Source organism: Podarcis vaucheri (genome assembly GCF_965113315.1).
Source record: "Podarcis vaucheri genome assembly, chromosome: 12".
NCBI lineage: Eukaryota > Metazoa > Chordata > Lepidosauria > Squamata > Lacertidae > Podarcis > Podarcis vaucheri.
This window is the reverse complement of record NC_138750.1, coordinates 46,693,609-46,711,741: the sequence shown is the minus strand read 5'-3', so window position 1 is coordinate 46,711,741 and position 18,133 is coordinate 46,693,609. Positions and strand designations below refer to the sequence as shown.

Genomic DNA, 18,133 nt, shown 5'->3' with positions numbered 1-18,133 from the left:
TGCAGCTTTCTGTTTTATTGTACCACACATATGGTCTCTCTTGTGCTGTTAGTCGTGAGTTCAGTGAGTGCTGCTGTCACAAAGTTGACAGCAGAAGAAGGGAAAACTAAAAAAAGTAAGGATAATGTGGGGAGAATGGGTGAAATACAAAAATGAAATGAGAGTTCCAACTTTGAAGCACAGAACATCAAAAGTATTTGCAGCCTGAAGTAAAAAAAAAAAAGTCTGTTAATTTGGGCTACAAAATGACTAGTTAGAAAGAAAAGCCATTGCTATCAAAGTCAATTTTTCCAGCAATCTTAGTGCCTTCCCACCCCCAAACTAACTTATTGTGTCAGATTTAGATACTTTTCCTCACAGAAGTTCTTGCATTAGATGAGTATGCATTTTCCAAGTACTTAAAATAGCAATTACTTGACACACAAATTGAAGGCATTATGGGATATATTTTGGACAATACCTTCTTGATTGAGAATACTGAAATGCAGGAGCTTTCATGAAGTACTTTGAGTAATTTAAAAAGTAGCAAAGGCTCACTCTACACACAGAGAGACATAGACACAAATACACACACACACACACACTGTCTCATTTAGTGAACCCTATTCTTTTTCTCTCCTGTAGCAAGACTGCATATAATTGACTCTGACACTAATTATTTAACTTTGCTTAACTCTGGGTTTCTGGGATAGAAGAAAGGAAGTTTTCAAAACCATGGAACAGAACCCTTCTGGAATTGGACCTCAGATGACCCCAGAGAGTTTGTCTTAGGCTTTTGCATTTATATGGCTGGCCTATTACATCTGGCCAACTCAAAAGTGAGAAATGCCGCTGATCTCTCTCGACTTTGGCTGGCTGACTGGTTACCTGCCTATCCCATCCTTAGGTACTCTAGGCACCTGCTACCTCCCAAGCTGTAGGAAGCTGGACCTTGCCATTACCCAGACCTATGTGCCTGAAAACTGTAAATGAAAAAAAAATAAATATAGGGAGCTTTTGGCATCAAGGAGAACAGTGTATCGATATATGTCACCTGCCATGTGAAAATATTTTATTCGTCCATCCCTAATTAAGAAAGTACAGTACAATAAGTTACTCTCTTGATGAATGCATTCTGTGGTGTCCCAGCTGGGATTCTATTGGCTACCAAAGTATACTAGAAAAGTGTAGCCAGCAACTTCCTGCTCTCATGTTGAGTTGGCTTCATGGATTCCCATATGGCAGTTCAAAATCTCTATTATATACTCCTATCCAAAACTGAGCAGATGCACCTTCTGCTAAGCATGGTGATTATTTTGATATGAAAGAGATTGACTGCAATATGAAAACCAGTAATTTGTCATTACATTTCTGTTTCTGAGGATAATTATCTTAATCTTGTTACAGTGCATAGAAATAAATTGTTAATTATGATATGAGAAACATCTGCCAATTAACCTTTGCCCTTTCTTCTCAAAAGTCAGTAGCGCTAGGCTAGCATTGTGCATTTTGAGTTATTTTTTCTTCCCTGTTTTTCCTCCCTTATCCCAAATCTGACAGCGCTCTTTGTGTTAGCGTCACCTGTGGGGACTTAAGAGTGCATTTGCCCACCTTGCTTGATTTCCTTGATAGAGTCTAAATGGCTCCTTGGAAACGTGTTTGAATAAAATAAATGCAAGGAGAATAACACTTCAATCTGCATGAAGGTTTTTTTAAAAACGAAAGTCCCTTTCATGCATGAATCAGGTGAAAAGAGATCTCATGTAGAAAGGGGCTGTAGGAGCCATGCTTGTCCTCAAGGTCAAGTGACAACTTAGTCTTGTCCCTGACACCCATCCATTGGGCATGGATGTCTGTAAAGGAAATCCTGTATGTCTCAAGGCAATATATAGACATACCATAAAACAGTTAAAAAATTAAAAACAATCCAAGCCCAACTGAAAATAGGTTATTAAAAATGCAAAATGAACACCTAAGGCCAAGACCTTTTCATTTAGCTGGAAAAAACTTGTATAGATCTCTGTGTGTATGTGCCATGTGAACAGCTTGGGGGGTTGTGTTGTTGTTGTTATATCAACCTGCTCATAAATTCTTACAAATTATCTGGAACCCTTCACAATTTGGGTTCAGCTCACATGGAAAGCCTGTGAGCATAGAAGTCTACATACATAGTCTTTTTCCTAGAAACATCCACACTTACTGCGTGACACTTGGGACCAGGGTCAGAGGTCATCCCCTGGTTCTGCTGCTGTTGTGCTGCTAGGGACTAAAGCACAGTTCAGCACATACTTTGTCTTCCTCAGGCAAACCACAGGTGGTAAACCAAGAACAAACCATGGTTATAATTCATGATCTGTCTGGAATGAGGCAAACCACAAGCATGAGATTGGATGTCATGCTAAGTCAAATCATGACTTAGCCACAGCAGAAAGAAGTGGAGCTAAGTGGCTGTGATCTCTCTTGGAACTAGTACATTTCCTTGTGTGCTCTAAGACCAGCTGGTTGTGAGGCATTTGGGAAGCTCTGTGCAGAGGATGGAGCAAGCCCTTTGAACTATCTCTCCCTATTCCCTAGGCTAGCTTTGACAGATGTCAGTCATCTGACATCGTTGAGATGTCAAGTGGGGGATATCCTACATTCCTCTCAAAGTTCGCCTGTGTAGTGTCATTGGGGCAGTTCTGACCCGCAGGGACAAAAAGATTCCACACACCTCCTTTAAGTCATGGTTAGGCCTGGTGTTACATGTGAAGTGTGTGTATGGGAAATTGTAAATTCAATCATAGGCATGTCAGTGATGAGCTGCCATATACTGAGGGCTTCCTCAAACCTGAAACCAGCCCTGGACCACAGAGGGTTGCGGATGCACACCAGTGATGTTTCAGGGGTTAAACATTATTTGTTTCCACTCTTGGATACTTCACAAAATCCCCTCATAAACTGGTTTTCTTTTTCTTTTCTTTTCTTTTCTTTTCTTTTCTTTTCTTTTCTTTTCTTTTCTTTTCTTTTCTTTTCTTTTCTTTTCTTCACATGCTGGGAGTTTCTTATTTGCAGCTCTATAGACTCCTACCCATGACTGATTCACCATATGGTATACTGGGCCCCTTGAATGAGAAGTGGATGATGCAATATATTTCTCTTTTCGTGCACAATTAATAACTGGGTCAAGATTTTTTCCCCCTAACTTAATAGCATTTATAAACTCTTTTCAACAATGTCCTCTGGGCAGTTCACAAAAATGTGCATAGCATATTTTGAAAATATATGCTTTTATACATGCAGTATATATTACAAGGTGTTTCACCTCTTTTGGAACACATGTGGTCAGGTTATGCATCATGGAATCAGGGCTCTGTCTTGTCTACTGTCCTGTTTCTAGTAGAGACTTCCTAGCTAAGTGCTTCCATAAAGCTCACAACAGCACATGAAGGCAACAGTCCTACCCTCTTGTTTAGCTTCCTTTACACACCCTAAGCTACTGGTATCTAGAGGAATGCAATCTCTGAACCTACTGGTCCTGTTTAGGTATCATGACTTACACACATTGGTAGACCTGTACTCCATGAATTTGGCCAATTCCATCTTAAAAGTCCTAAGGCTGTGACCAGCACCAAATCTAGGGTGTCAGGGAACTGACATCAGAGGAAAGGGAGTTGGTAGGGCTCCCAGAGACTGGGAGAGAGTCAGCAGCCAAAGCAGGGACAAGGAGGGGGAGCGAGGGGTCTCTGGAGGAGGATCTCAGTAATGCTGAGAGAGACGCAGCAGCCCAGGCAGGAAACAGCAGGGGAGAGAAAGGGGTGAGAGACACATCCAGCGAAAATAGCGGGGAGGTGTCAGAAGCAACTGCAGGGAGACCCATGCTTCGCCGGAAGCTGCCACATCGTGAGTCCAGGAGACGCGTTTCCGTTAAGGAACTTCTTTGCTGGAAGCGCTTCCGCAGGCAGCCACTGTCAGACTCTACTAGTGACTAGAGCAGACATGTCTGAGGAGCTCTGTCACACACAGAGGTTTGTGGGGCCGCACAAACTCTGAAGGGGCACAATTTTAAGCACAAGCAGCTAATCATCCCCTGACAGGTATGTATAACGCTCCCTTGTAGTACAACGCCCCGTTTCTCTCCTCAAAACCCCCGGGTTTGTCTCCCTCCCTCCTGAGACCCCTGAGTTTGTCCTGGGCGTATTCATCCTGCACCGTTCCCTCTACCAGTTCCCTTTGCCCCACCAATGCCGCCCCACACACCCAGCGGTCCTCGGGAATGACATGGGTCTCTTCGGGGGCACCCTCTCCCTCCAAATATTCAGGTTTGCGTGAGAGAGCGTCCGCCCTAACGTTCTCTGGGCCTGGTACGTAACAAATCTCAAAGTTAAATTTGGAGAACTCCTGGGCCCATCTCAACCGCCGTTGGTTGAGCACTCGCGCAGTTCTCCAATACTCCAGATTCTTATGGTCCGTGCACACTTGCACCTTCTGTTGTGCACCAATTAGCAGGTGCCTCCATCTCCGGAAGGCCTCATGAATCGCAAGAAGTTCCCGGTCGTACACCGTGTAGTTCCTCTCAGATTTGTTCAGCTTTCGCGAAAAGAAGGCACACGGTCGCCACTCTGACCCCTCCTTCCCCGGCTGCAGAAGAAGCACCGCCCCTATGGCTCTGTCTGAAGCGTCTGTTTCGACCCTCAGCTTTTTTTGTAAATCCACATGTAGAAGTTGTTCATCAGAGGCGAAGGCCCTTTTCAGTTCCTCAAACGCTCGCTCCGCCTCCCCCGTCCAAACAAACTTCTTTTTACTGCTGAGACAGTCCGTGATGGGCGCCGTCAGGTGGGCGAAGTTTTGGATGAACTTACGATAAAAGTTTCCAAACCCTAGGAACCTCTGCACATCCTTCTTGGTCTTGGGTGTTTTCCATTCCAGCACCGCTTGAACCTTGCCGGGGTCCATGGCCAACCCCTTGTCTGACAAGCGGTACCCCAGGAATTCCACCTCCTTGGTATGAAACTGACACTTCTCCAGTTTCACCCACAGCCTGTTGGCTTGCAGCCTGCTCAACACTTCTCTGACGTCTCTCACATGTTGCTCCTCATTCTCCGAATACACCAACACGTCATCTAAGAAGGCCACGCAATTCTTGTAGAGCAAAGGCCCCAGTACGTGGTTCATGAAGGCTTGAAAACACGCGGAGCCTGTTTGTAATCCAAAAGGCATAACGAGGTATTCAAATGCCCCCAAAGGGGTGAACATGGTGGTCTTCCATTCATCCCCTTTCCTTATACGTATCAGGTTGTACGCCCCCCTTAGGTCCAGCTTTGTAAAAATCTTTCCTTTCCGCACCCTGGTCAAAATATCATCAATCCTGGGCATAGGAAAAGCCGCCGGCTCTGTCACTGCATTTAACCGCCTAAAGTCACATACCAGTCTCGGCTTGTCCGTGTTTTTTTTATCCACAAAAAACACTGGGCTACCCCCCGCTGCCTTGGACTCTCTGATGAAGCCTCTCTTCAGGTTCTTGTCAATGAACGCTCGCAACTCCTGCATTTCCCTGTCTGACATGGCATACAACTTGCCTACAGGAAGCTGTGCTCCAGGGAGTAAATTGATCTGGCAATCAAAGGGCCTATGCGGGGGTAGTTGGTCAGCTTCCTTCTCGCTGAATACGTCGCTGAGATCAGCATACTGTGGTGGCACCTTCCCCTTCCCCATTACTTCAGTCCCTGCCAGGGTGGCTTGGGCCCCTGCTGACCCCTTTTCCCCCCTGCAGTGTTCTAAGCAATGTGCTGAACCGAAGGAAACCACTCTTTGATGCCAGCCCACCAGCGGATCATGTAAGGCTAGCCAGCTCATTCCCAAAATAATGGGAGCGCCTCCCAAGGTGGCCACATTAAACGCTATCAGTTCTGTGTGCCTTGCCACCCTCATTATCATTGGGACGGTCTGCAAGCTAACTCCTCCTCCCAACAGTTCCCTGCCATCGATCGTGGTCACCTGCAGGGGGTTGCTTAAAGGGATAGTCTGTATCTGATGTTCAGCAGCAAACTCCTTGCTCATAAAATTGCAGGAGCTGCCTGAGTCCAACAGCGCCTTTATTTTTAGGGGGTGTCCATTTTGCAGCTCTAGCGACACTTCAATCACTAGAGCAGGTCGAGGAGCTTCTGGCACGGGCACTTTCACTGCTCTTTGGCCTGGCTGCAGTGCCCTGACGGTGGCAACCAGGCGTTGGCTTTTACCTGCTCCGTTTCTCCCTGCTCTCCCCCCTCAACTGCTCCCACCATCCCTTGCCATTCCTTCCTCTGGGGGCAGACTCTGGCAAAGTGGCCTGGCTGTTGGCAGAGATAGCATTTCCGGGCTCCCTTTCCCTCCTTCTTCGCCCCCTCACTGGGCTTTGAAACTGCGCGCGCGCGGGCTGTTCCGATTTCCATCGGCTCTGCCGGCGGGAAAGCTGGCTCAGGAATGTCTGGAATGCGTAACTCCTTCCAACGTTCCCCTCTCCCTTCCCGCCTCTCCAAAGCTCTTGCCTCCTGGCGCGCTCCAATGGTCAGCGCAGATTTGGTCAGCTGATCCATAGACACCGCCCTGGGGCTCCTGGACAGCTCGTCTTTCACAGCCGAAGAAAGACCTTCTTCAAATAGCATCTGAATGGGTGCTGCCGATAAATCCCACCCCAATCTGTGAATCAGCATGGTAAATTCAGTCCAGTACTCACGGACAGATCTGCTTCCCTGCTTGCAAGCCATTAGCTGTCTGCGCACCACCCCTTCCTCAATATCGCTGGAAAACATGATATCCATTGCACGAAAGAATTTCATAGTGTCCTTTAGGATATCGTTGTGCGTTGCCATCAGGGGTCGAACCCAGTCCCGCGCCCCCTTCTCAAGATGCCCAATTACGAAAGCAACTCGCGATTCCTCATCAGGGAACTCATCAAACTGCACATTCAGGGCATATTGCATCTCGGTCCTAAAGGCATGGTAATCCTTGGGGTCCCCCCCAAACTTCTGCACCAATCCTGGTACCTTTCTGGGGAACTGAGTGGTTCTCCCCTTTTTGTCAGCATCCTGAGCCCTTCTCTCCTCGAGCCTCGCCGTCTGCAGCGCAAGTTGGACCTCCAGAGCTTGATACCTTTCTTCCAAGCTTGGACCAGCTCCAACCCCTGCCTCTCCGGTTCCGGCTGGGTTGCTCATGATGCTTTCTCCTGCACAGGCAGCGTACAAAGACTGTCAGACTGCTGTCAGGGGATGATTAGCTGCTTGTGCTTAAAATTGTGCCCCTTCAGAGTTTGTGCGGCCCCACAAACCTCTGTGTGTGACAGAGCTCCTCAGACATGTCTGCTCTAGTCACTAGTAGAGTCTGACAGTGGCTGCCTGCGGAAGCGCTTCCAGCAAAGAAGTTCCTTAACGGAAACGCGTCTCCTGGACTCACGACGTGGCAGCTTCCGGCGAAGCATGGGTCTCCCTGCAGTTGCTTCTGACACCTCCCCGCTATTTTCGCTGGATGTGTCTCTCACCCCTTTCTCTCCCCTGCTGTTTCCTGCCTGGGCTGCTGCGTCTCTCTCAGCATTACTGAGATCCTCCTCCAGAGACCCCTCGCTCCCCCTCCTTGTCCCTGCTTTGGCTGCTGACTCTCTCCCAGTCTCTGGGAGCCCTACCAACTCCCTTTCCTCTGATGTCAGTTCCCTGACATAGGGCATAGGAAATCCCTTTGGAGCAACTTCCCCCAGATGTAGAGCCCCAGATGTTGGACTACAAAACCCATCTTCCTCAGCCAGCCTGGCCTGTTGTCAGGGATGATGGGGCTTGTAGTCCAACAATATATGACTGGACAAGGCTGCTTAAGGTAGAAGATGTTATTAAACCTCAACCAGTTTTTTAAAAATAGAGCTCTAAGGAAACTTGAGTATTTTTTTGGAAAGTTTTTTAGGGGCTCCTCAGTAGGATGATGACTTTCCTCTTAATAACTTTCCTATCTCTACTGGGTTTTTCACGGCAGTGCTTAAGCTGCAGGCAATTGGATATGTTCTAGGGTAATGACCAATGATGAGGTTCAACAGGACTGGCCAGCATGTCATACGAATTAACCTAAAACATGCCCCAGAATCATTTTATGGCAGCCATTTTATGGCAGAGGAGTCGAAGTTGCTCAGGCAAATAAATGTGGAGAACGGTCAAAGAGTTGACAGTGACTGACTGAAATGCATGTGCCTCAATTGGTTAGATCCTGGAATTTGTACTTTAGCACAAAGTGATTTATTTTGCTTACTAACCCAAAGAGTTTTGTGAAAGATACCCACTTGCAAACACTGTATACGTAACGGTTGGGACTTTGATAAATATTTTCCCTAGTATATGATTGTATCATTTGGAGAGGAATTCTTATTAGCAGATGGGGAGAGGTTTGATACTGATGAGGTTGACAGTATTATTCTCTGCGTTGATTGGGAGTATTGTGAACACTGCTTATTATTTCTTGTGACTTTTAGTGAGATAAAGAAAAATGCAGCCTTTTGTCTTCCAATAATGTGAGACTGGTCACGTTAAACATGAGGGTGATTGCCTTTGGTTTCATATCCATTTGGGGGCCGTTTTGAATGGTTTCAGATTACATTTTTAATAAAGATGCAATCTGAAGAAAAAAAAATTAAGAGAGGGAGAGGGAGAGAGAATATGCAATCCACCCCAGGGTACTGCTGTGTTTAGTTTATTTTACCAGAGTAGGCAAGCTGTTTCTAAATGGCTTATTGGGAATAATAATGCCTGGAGCTAAAGCAATAATCCATAGGGAATCGTTTTATCTAATACACATAATCTCTTTTTCTGCCTAATTTGAATCTCTATGGATGTTGGAAATTAATCTGTTGAATTTTGGTGGTGTCCTTTACTGGTGGTTATTCCATATCAGTTTATGAAATATATGTACCTTGATGTGCAAAGTTAAGCTGTTTCATAAATTTGTCCCTGATACTTTGTCCATGATGTTTGAATGTATGTGCTAGTTCCAAACTTAGTTTTAATATTTACAAACATGAAACCATTGTGTTCAGTGTGGCTTATTACGAGACAATGCTTTTTGGGTTAAAAAAGAGAGAGCGAGGTACCAGTATTTGTATCTTGATAAAAGTTCTGTGGGTGCCAGTACAAAATCACTACCATGGCATCACAAAAAGAGGTAATGATACCCTATACTAATGAGCTTGTATGTGAAGTTTGCCTGCCTCCTAAGCCTTCTCTTCGCTATATCTTGGTCTTTGTTGCCCCTTTAGAGTTGCTAGGTGACAGCAGAAGTCAAAACTTCTCAAGTTCCTCTTCTTTAATTAAAGGTATAGCAGCCCTGGATACAGGGTCTAGACCAGGGATGTCCAACAGGTCGATCGTGGGGTGCCCCTGGTTGATCCTGGTTGATTGTGTGATCTTGGTTGATCGCCCAAAGTTTTTGGGGTCTTCCTTCCCCCAGAAAGCTCAACAACTTTGGTCAATACAATGGGTAGATCACTGCCAGTTTTTTGTGTTTTTTTAGTGGGAATAGATCACAGTCTAGTTGGACACCCCTAGTCTAGACCCTAGGTGGGTAACCTGTGGACCACAAGCAATGCTTCCTCTTGTGCTAAGCAGCCTGCTAGTTGCTGCCTGCTGCTATGGCTGAAATTACACGTTCTTGGGCTATCAAAATTGCACTCACTGTTGAATTTGCTACGCCACTGCTGCCAGTTATTTTCTTCCTCTGTACTATTACTTCAGCCATCTTACTATTTGGTAACTATCTCTTTTAGGTTCCTTGGCCCTCAGCCTGCTCCACAAAACTACCCCAGTCCATAAGACCTGAGTATAGTATTAACACCATCTAAAACTGACAGTTATCTCTTTTTAAATTTATTTTATTTTTGCATTTTTAATTTTACAAGCAATAACAACAAAAAAGAAACAAAATGCAGACATCATATCCCCTCTGAGTGCCCCCTTTTGTGTATCCTTATATATTTGCATTCTGCATCTCATTACAAACTCCAATTATATTATAAGTCCTTAATCAATCCATAGTTCAAATTTTTACTACAAGTTTTCTGTTAAACCTGCTAATGAATGTAGTTGTTTACAATAAGTTTTCAAAAAACATTGTGTACTTCCCCCATTCTTTATTCAGATTTGACTCTTCCTGGCTCCTAATTCTTCCTGTAAGTTTTGCCACTTCAGCATATTTCATTAATTTTATCTGCTACTCTTCCTTGGTTGAAACTGTATTTTCTTTCAATCTCTGGGCCAGCAATATTCGGGCAGCTGTGGTCATGTACATAAACAATTTCTTCAGGTCCTTCAGGATGTCTGTACCTAAAATTCCTAAAAGAAAAGCTTCTGGTTTCTTCGGAATGGTTATTTTCAACATTTTTTCCAACTCATTATATATCATTTCCCCAAAAGCTTTTACAGTGGTACCTCAGGTTAAGAACTTAATTCTTAACCTAAAACTGTTCTTAACCTGAGGTACCACTTTAGCTAATGGTGCCTCCTGCTGCCCCCGTGGTGCCGCCTTGCAATTTCGGTTCTCATCCTGAAGCAAAGTTCTTAACCCTAGGTACTATTTCTGGGTTAGCGGAGTCTGTAACCTGAATCGTCTGTAACCTGAAGCATCTGTAACCCAAGGTACTACTGTAGCAGCTTGCATGACCACCATATATGATTATATGTGTCCTCTATCGCTTTACATTTCCAGCACATATTAGAGTTTGATTCACACATTTTAGCTAATTTACTAGGAGTAAAATACCAGCGGTACATAATTATCATATAGTTTTCTTTCGAAGTGTAACATACTGTGTATTCCAGATCTATATTCCACAATCTCTCCCATGCTGCTAACTCAATATTATAACCAAAATCCCTCGCCCAGTGTATCATCACTGATTTGACCTGTTCATCTTTCATTTACCAATCCAGTAGGAGCTTATACATTTTAGAAATTAATTTGTTTTTATTTTTTAGCAACTCTTCTTCAGACTGAGGGGTTTTATTTGAATAACCTTTCTTTTTAACCGACTTAAATACTTCATTAAGCTGGTGATATTGCAGCCAATCGGTTACTAGTCCTCTTATCTCTTCGAACTGCCTTAATCTGAAATCTTCTATTAATAAGAAAGTTATCTCTTTCTTTGTGGAAGCTGTTGTGGAAACATTCTCACAGCTTTGTTCACTAAGCAGATGGGATGATGGCAGCATTCCATCCCACCTGAGTGCAGTACAGTAGGCCCACAATTTACACTCATTTAAGTTGTGTGCATTTGGCTTTACACACTTAGCAAATTAAAAATAAATTAATAAAATGGGGGAAGGGGGCAGGCATCTGGGGAAAAAGACTTTGGCAACCCTACTGGCCACTGTGTTTTGACTATACACGATTTTTGCTTTAGGCGCAGTCCCTGGAATGTAAGCCCCATGTAATTTGCAAGCTTTTTGTACAATATGCAGATGCTACTAAGATGGGAGCTGTAACAGAGAAAGGTTTCAGGCCTTTAATTTGGATGCTGGTCTAGCATATTAAATAGTGTCTCAGTGATAAGATTAAAACTAAAACAGACTCTCCCAGTCTACCATGGAATCTCAAACAAGCCTCCGCATATAGTTTCTGAATTTCTGCAGCTACTGTTAGATTTGTACTAATGTAGAGCCTTTGCCAGATGTGACATATTAACTTAGCTAATAAGAATAATGAGCCTCCGTCTATATGTGCAAATAAGATTAATTAATGTTTACCCTAACATGTGGCAGAAATTAGAATATTTCGCTTGGGAACAGCTGAAGAGAAGAGAGCAATGAGTCTTCTTTGTAGCTGTGATCAGCTGTATATGGTTTTCTAGTTATGCAGTGGGCACTCATGGTAGCACCAACTAAATCAAAACTATGATCACAGTTTGCCCATGAGGCTCTTTGGGAAGAATGTTTTGATCTACTAAAGGAAAACAGAAACTGGCTCAGTGAGCAAATTGCGTTAGTGCCCCAGTGTTTGAGGTTGAATTACTTAAGTTTAGTAGTTTTCAGTAGCTGTACCCAGAAAGAAGTTAATTATGAAACTGTGAAGGAATGAGTTTGGCTGACCCCAGCAAGCATGGTGAATTGTTAGGGATGATGGGACAGTTCAGCAGCATCTGGAGAACCAGAAGTTCCCCACTCCCGACACAAACATATTTCAGGTAACCAGATCCCAATGGCCTTCAAGTAAAGCCCCAGTAATGCTCCTGAGAGCTAATGTAGCTGATAAAGAACTGGTGTTTGAGATGCTCAGTCCCAATGAATAATCTTGCAGCCCTATTTTGTTCCAGTCAGAGTTGCTGGATCAATTTCAAAGGAAGCTCTAAGTACAACATGTTTCAATAGTTTAAATGGGAGGTTAGATATTATTATTATTATTAATAATAATAATAATAATAATAATAATAATAATAATAATAATTTTTATTTCATTATTCACCTGCTGTTTAACCTATAAATTGCTTTACTCAGTTATATTCAAATAAATGTGCAATTACAAACGCTTCATCTTTTTACCTATCTGAGTTACACTAGGCCATCAAATATTTACTCAGAATATAAGAAACAAAGTCTGCAGCTCACTGCTAGACGGAGAGGCCAATCTTTAACACGTCCTTATAACAACACACTTGGACCATAATAACCTCAGCATGCAGGTGCAATGGTGGGGAAAACTTCACCTATTAATTTTCTGCCCAGAGAATAGTCTGAATGTGACACAGTTCCACTGCTGGTCTAGCTTTGAGCACAGCCTGGGGCCAGCTAGGTAAAAGAATAAGGTAGCAACATAACAAATAAGTCACATGAGTCCAGCTAGGGGGAAAAAAAGTGAAAATCTTTTGAGTACTATACATTCTCTTTGCCTTTCTGATACAGGGTTTTGAGTACAGATTTCACAGGAAAGTTCCAAATCTCTGTGTGTTTAGTTATTGGAAATATTTTACTACAATCTTATAATAACAACAACAAAATAGAACTGTTTGGAACATTAAAAATTTGGCCAAATAAGTGGGTCCTACAAAGCAAAATACCTTAACTGTCAAATGCTAGGGTAAGGAGGTACGTATTTAACATATGAGAAAAGCTATACAACAAAGATGCTAATCTTTTGGGGGTAGGGAGTTCAGAATCTACACACACAATCTTGTTTCTGCTGCCCCATTTTGGACTGCTCCTAATTTTGTATAACTTAACCTGAGCTAAATGCACACACACATTTACTGTTGGCTTTGGTTTATTCTCCTGCTTTTATTTTTCAATTCTTTTGTAACTTCTTATCTATGTGTCCAATTTCTTTGTGTTTCCATGCAATTCATCTTTTATTTCACTTTATCATATACCCTTTATAAACAGGTGTCCTTTACTTAAAGATAGTCGCCACAACACAGTCAGCATTTTTTTCATGAGTTTGGTTAGCTTGATTTTTTTTTTAAAAAAAATAATAATACTAACAGCATTCAGGTCCTTCATTTCTGCTTAATTTATGCTCCTTCAGTTTATTTCCTGACTGTTACTAATTGCTGCTGTCCAAACGTGAGCCCCTTATCTACAGTTTTCTATCTGGCCTTGCCTTTCCTTTCCCTTAGATGTACAATATCCTTAAGTTCTTTGATAATTTTGGTCTCTCTTCCTTCATGATTTTTCACAAATCCCTTTGGCCTGTCTTATTTTACATCTTAGGTGCTTCCTGTCAATTGAACATTCTTCTTGATTTGTTTGGAGGGAGGTAAACAACACTGGCTATTTAATGAGCATTCTGTGTGTGTAGTGAGGGTAGACAGCACTATGTGTAAGCATGTGTTATTCTGTACTTTGCATTGGCTCTTCCCATCACTTAACATAAAAGTCCAGTCTTTTGGGGAAGTGGATATGTTGTGCAACTAGAATTATGCAATGTGATTTTGCTGTTATGTCATTGAACCCCACCTGAAAATAGTGACAGTCTGGAAGCACACTACCTTGGGTTACATACACTTCAGGTTACAGACTCCGCTAACCCAGAAATAGTACCTTGGGTTAAGAACTTTGCTTCAGGATGAGAACAGAAATCGTGCTCCGGTGGCGCAGTGGCAGCAGGAGGCCCCATTAGCTAAAGTGGTGCTTCAGGTTAAGAACAGTTTCAGGTTAAGAACGGACCTCCTGAATGAATTAAGTACTTAACCCGAGGTACCACTGTATATATTTTCTGATCATGTTATTTGCTTTTCTTTTAACCTGAAAAATATTCTGGTAAAATCACACTAATACCATAACTTGCATGGACTCTTTTCTGTGTGTTCCATGAATCAACTACTCATTTCACTTTCGTTTTGTTTTCCCCTTCTCCTTTTTCTTCCAACAAATGTTAACGCTGAGTGGAATGCTCTCTGTCTTCAATGTTCCTTCTCTATGTGCCTGCACACCTAGTACTGTTGCATGCTCTCCCCACACCTTCCCCCCCCTAAAACAACAACAGCAACAAAAATTCAAAATGTCCATTTTCCAAGAAGGGTTTTGGGGCCAGGGTGAATCTGTGCAGCAACATACTCATTTTACTTGGAGTGTGATAAGTGACAGACAGCTGTTATTGGTTTCAGATGCACAATACTTTTAGCCTGTTGCAAGGCGGCTTTGCAATCATTTCAAGATTCTGATGGAATTTAGTTTTGGGAATGAGAGAGTTGCACATTGGGCTGCTCCATCATCATGCATCAGGACAAGCGTAAGGATGTGTTTGCTGAGCACATTGGGGCTGTGAAGCCAATACTTTCAGTCACCTGACTGGGAACCATGTGCAATTCTGAACTGAGATTACTGTAGAAACTTTTAACTTGTAATAGAGAAATCTGTTGTGTGACTCTCTCATAATGGCTTTTTAATCTTCACATTCCAAAATTTATGGCTGGTCCTTTATGTTCTATCATCAGCTAACATTTGGAAATACTAGCTGCCAGTTCTTCTTTGCAAAGCAAAGAACACAATTTTCAGTTCTCTCCCCATTAGAAATTACTGTGTCTTCACCTATTTGTCTTCCGAACTTCAGCTAGTGGAGGTGCCATATCCATTTTGGGTACATTTCTTGGCTTCTTGTTTCTATGGACAGACTTAGAATGAGAATGGATTAGGGTGGCCACTTGTACATCACAAAAAAGGAGACAAAGAAGACACAGATTTGCATAAAATATGCATATGCTAACAGGTTTATAGATGCAAATTTAGAAACAATGTATATCTTTTGAATACAAATACAGTACATTTCACCTTAGTGGGGAAGGTTGTGAGCAGCTGACCTGTGTGCCTGCTTAGTCAGATGCCTAGATAGGCAACTTTAAGGCCCCTGTTGCTCTCCCTTCATTTTTAAACCAGACTTTGTCTGGACAGCTCTCCAGATAGACAAACCTCATCAAGCAGAGGACTCCTCTCAAATATCTTCAAATAGAGGACTGTGTTCTTAAAGTTGGAGTTGGACACATAGGATCATAGAATGGCCTGTCTAGAAAGACATACAGGAGGCAAAGCTAGCAAGAGCTGAAAATATACCTGGGCTTCATTTCAGGTGAGCTGGGGGGGGGGTCCAAAATCCCTGGAAACAAATGATGGCATGTCACTTACTGTTCACCGATGCTAGGTTTGAATTTGAGGCAAAGAAGTCACCTATGTAGTTTATCACCCATTGCATTTTTATTGCAAATTACATACTTGAGCAGCTTCATTCATTCAACTGAAGTCATTTCAGGTGACCTTTTCTTCAGTACAGCAGCTCTGAACAGAGCATTGTGAAGTTGCTAATTGTTTTGGACATGGTATGCAAGAACTCTTGAGGGAGTTGAGCCTTGTTGTTCAACGATTACAGCACACAAATTGACTTGGGTGTTTTATTTCTGTGGTGACGGGGACATGCAAAGCAATAAATTTCTTTCGCGGATCATCTAATCATGAAAATAATGTTGAGGTATTTTGATTGACGTGCTGAAGCTGTTAATTTGGAGCATATCAAGATCAAATGGAAGTTATTGCAATTAGTCAGTGATTGTGTTATATTTTCAGTTTCAGTTTTTAAATGCCACATTTTACATATTTCCCCTTGCATTTTAAAGCCATAATTCATGATCATGGGATTTGGGTGACACTGTTGTGTTTCACATGGTCAGTGTTTCCTTCCTTCTCAAAATAGGAGTCTGCTTTAAGATTTGGAAGATTCAGTCTCAGTATTTTATACTGCCAGTAATTAAGTGGTGGTTTGTGCCTGTTGGGCATAACTTGTAAGGCACTAACCTAGTGCAGCCTTCAGCTACCTGGTACCATCCAGATGTTTTGGACCACAGCTGCCATACGCGACAGCCAGCATATGCTGAAGTCCATTAAAGTAAGTTCAGCTAATACTATGTAACCCAGTGCTGCTTATTTATCCTGGAGGAGTTCTCTCAACCAGAAGTCTTCCCCAGACCTACTTCTGGAGATACGGTAATTTCTTAACTAGTGATATGAAGGACTAAACTTGGAACTTTATACCTAAAAACCATTTGCTCTCCCATTGGCTTCTGCCCCCAAATAACATTGCTGTCAGTGTAAACTATAGTGCAGCATAACATCTGCACCAGTGCTAATGCTTACCATGCTTAATTTTTAACTGCTGCTTGAAGTTAGTTTCATAACACTGCCTGAAGCTAGCCATGTTTTACATTAGCTTTGATAACAGTAGTAACTCAACTGGGATGTGAAGGATGGAGAGAATTCACATAAGGTTGGATTATCTCAGGAAATACTCGCATCATTGGGAAATCATTGCTTACTGGCATACACAAATAGCTGATAGAAATTGCTGGGAAACTTTAGTTCTTGACCCAGGAAGTACAACTGTTACAACTTCTATGATGTATGAATGACAATTGCACTAGCACTATGGGCACCTACTTATTGTTAATGAAGGACTTTGTGGCCAGACATGTTTTATCCAACTCACAGGATAAATGAATATTTGTTGGGAGTTCTCTGATTATACTCTTAAGTGCTGGTTCAGTTCCAAATTGAGATTAGCCCCCCCCCCACATCATTATTCTATTCTTTAGAGATTTGCTGTTGTCACTGTGGATGCTGCTACTCTTAGTGTACTATTCTTCTTCTGCTCCCCAGAAAGATGTATTGGGAAATAACTGGGGAATAATAGTTAATTCTGAAGTCCTACATGTGTGGGAAACTGCAAAAGAAAAACGACTGACTGTCTGAATTCAGAAAGTGCTTGGGGCATGACTCATTCAATAGCCCTAAAAGCCCACAGCAGAGTTTAAAATAGAGATATATGCAGCATTTGAAAAACATAGGAAATATAGGTTGTTAGATCTTTGAATAACCCAGTATTGTTGTTGGCATCTGTCTGTCTTGAGACAATAGAGTGCACATCCGGAGGTGATGTCAAATCTCTGCATTAGAAGCACCAAAGTGACTTCACTGGGGCACAAGCCTGGGCTGTGTATATGGAGGTCCTGGGCTACTCAGACAACAAGACCCCTGTCTCAGCCTTGCTGATGTGGTCCAGAGGAAAGCAGAACAATATGTTTGGTACCAGCTTGGCCTCAGGAGTTGCCAGAAAGATGTGTACAAGGAACTATTTGACTATCTTAGGACTCCACTCTGGATTTGTGTAGGGTTTACTTTATTCTCCTGAAGATATCCCACAAGGCAGCACAGGTTTATGTTCAGAGTTTTCCTTCTGCTAGATGGGCTACCTTCCCAGTCTGACAAGCCCTGTTTGCCCATCACTTCCCTCTACAGCACACGCAGAATCCTCCTTCTTGACCGTTGGATCCACTACTGGTCTAGTCTGCTCAATCTGCCAGAGCAGATTTGTGTTCAGTGGAAGTCCTTAACTCACCAAGAGTTTGAGACCTAAAGGTTATCCTTACCTGGTTTAACTGGCCAGTTGAAGCTGTTCCTAGGGTGCAGCTACTGTTGTATGCAGACAGTTTCTAGGAGCCGCAGGTGAGAGCTGAGTGCAGGGTGGACAAACTAGAAAGCACAACATGTTTCCCATCAGAGGTATTACCCCTCCCCTTTACAGCTTCTCTAGAAATGTACTCCTTTGTGGTCCTTAACTCCTTCATCTACTAACTAGCATGGTTATGCATGGTTGGATTTGACTGAAAAATCTCCCACAAGGCACACTACACTCAATA

General features: G+C 42.8%; 1 protein-coding gene across 3 annotated transcripts in view; it reads left to right on the top strand.

Annotated features, from left to right (window-relative positions):
• PARD3 (par-3 family cell polarity regulator) overlaps positions 1–18,133 on the top strand; it is a 551,152-nt gene that overhangs the window by 337,190 nt on the left and 195,829 nt on the right. The gene's annotated exons all lie outside the window — the stretch shown is intronic.